The sequence below is a fragment of the Macaca fascicularis genome, chromosome 13, assembly GCF_037993035.2.
Source record: "Macaca fascicularis isolate 582-1 chromosome 13, T2T-MFA8v1.1".
NCBI classification, from domain to species: Eukaryota; Metazoa; Chordata; class Mammalia; order Primates; family Cercopithecidae; genus Macaca; species Macaca fascicularis.
Window position 1 is genome coordinate 68,322,737 of NC_088387.1, and position 2,109 is coordinate 68,324,845.

General features: G+C 44.1%; 1 pseudogene; it reads right to left on the reverse strand.

The window, feature by feature from the left end:
- Positions 1–1,136: 1,136 nt before the first annotated feature.
- On the reverse strand, positions 1,137–1,859 carry LOC102124852 (ferritin heavy chain pseudogene; annotated as a pseudogene).
- Positions 1,860–2,109: the final 250 nt, after the last annotated feature.

The window sequence follows — 2,109 nt, forward strand, 5'->3', positions numbered from 1 at the left end:
CTTTAAATGTTGTATAAAAATTTTGGTTTAAAACAGTAACTCAAGAAAGGATGCCAACAGTCTTTTTATTAGTTTGATACTTTCTCTGAAGATTCATTCCTGTTAATCATACCCACAGATGGGCTCACTGAAGAACTGCTTCACACATTAAGTCCAAGGACAAAATTCATTCATTCAGAAAAAATCCATTGAGTGAGAAAGACGGCCGGGTCCTGCTCTTTAGGCATATAGTGGTGCCCTTGTTCAAACAAATAAATGCATGAGAGCATTTCAGATTATGAATAGAACTATTCACGGGATAATGAATAGTTGGGATTCCATGGGTGGGATGGATGATGAGGGAGGGCCTCATGGAGAAGGGGGCATTTCAATTGTGACCTAAACGTCAAAGATCTAAATGTAGAGTGTTCCCAGGAGAGGGAAGAGTGCATACAAGACCCAGAGGTGGAAATGAATGTTTGATTGGAAGGCAGTGAATAGTTGGGATAGTGGGCCTGGTAATGTGGAGCCCTTCTTGGATTTTATTTTGGGTAGTTTAGAAAGCCATTGGGATGCTTTAACCAGAGTGCAACATAATGTACTTTACATGTTTAGAAGATCACTCTGGCCACTGGGTGATGGATGGACTGTAGTGGGGCGAGAGTGAAAGCTGAGGGACCATTTGGGCTCTTGTAAGAATCTCAGTGATGACGGTGGCTTGGATCTAGGTTGGCAATGGAGGACATGGAGCCAACATGACTTGCTGCTGGGTTGGAAGTAGGGAAGAAGAAAAACGGAAGCTGTGTTCTAGACTTCTGGTTTGAGCAGCTGGTAGGTTGGATAGTGTCATCATAATGAGTTGAGAAAGACTGGAAGAAAGACTAGGTTTTCTTTTCTTTTCTTTTTTTTTTTTTTTTTTTTTACGAGAGGGGATCAGGTAAAAAACAAACAAACAAAAAACAAACTATCTTTGGGCTGTTTAAAATGTAAGATGTTTCTAACCAGATTTTAAATGAGATTTTTCTTGTTGTTTTGGGATTTTAACTGAAGCCCAAAGCTAAGGACAGTAGATGACCATTGCCCCCCATTTTTTTGGGGGGGTACCAAATTTCTTTATTTGAAGGAATGGTACAAATCAAAGAACTTAAGTGGATGTTTTGGTACAACTTATAGAAAAAAAGGAAACCCCAACATGCATGCACTGCCTTGGTGACCAGGGAAGTCACCCCATGGCTATGGGGAAATTAGCCTGAGGCTTAGCTTTCATTATCACTGTCTCCCAGGGTGTGCTTGTCAAAGAGATATTCTGCCAAGCCAGATTCGGGTGCTCCTATCTTGTGCAAGTTGGTCACGTGGTCACCCAATTCTCTGATGGCTTTCACCTGCTCATTCAGGTAATGTGTCTCAATGAAGTCATACAAATGGGAGTCACTTTTGTCAGTGGCCAGTTTGTACAGTTCCAGTAGTGACTGATTCACATTTTTTTCCAAATGTAAAGCACACTCCGTCGCATTCAGCCCGCTCTCCCAGTTGTCATAGTCTGGTTTCTTGATATCCTGAAGGAAGATTCGGCCACCTCGTTGGTTCTGCAGCTTCATCAGTTTCTCGGCATGTTCCCTCTCCTCATGAGATTGGTGAAGAAAGTATTTGGCAAAGTTCTTCAAAGCCACATCATGGCGGTCAAAGCAGTAAAACACGGACAGGTAAATGTAGGAGGCGCAGAGCTCCAGGCTGATCTGGCGGTTGATGGTGGCCTCTGAGTCCTGGTGGTAGTTGTGGCGCACCTGCCAGGTGGACGCGGTCGTCATGGCGGTGGCTAAGGACAGGCGGCGGCGGCGGTGGCTGCGCAGCGCTGGAGCGGCAGCGGGGGCCTTGTGCCCCCCATTTTTAAAAGAGGTGTTATACCCACCCTCACATGGCATGTTAAAAGGTGGCTGAAACCAGGCCTGAGCTTTCCTCTAGTATCTGACAGAGGATTCTTTAAAGGTAGTTCATGGAAGTAAGATGCTATTCTCTCTTTTTTTTTTTTTTTTTTTTTTTTTTTTTACCCTGTAAGCTGAGAAAGGGACTTCAAGATCCCCTCAGAGAGACTGGAGATGCTTGCCAGAAGGAGGGCACTAGCTTGCTCTT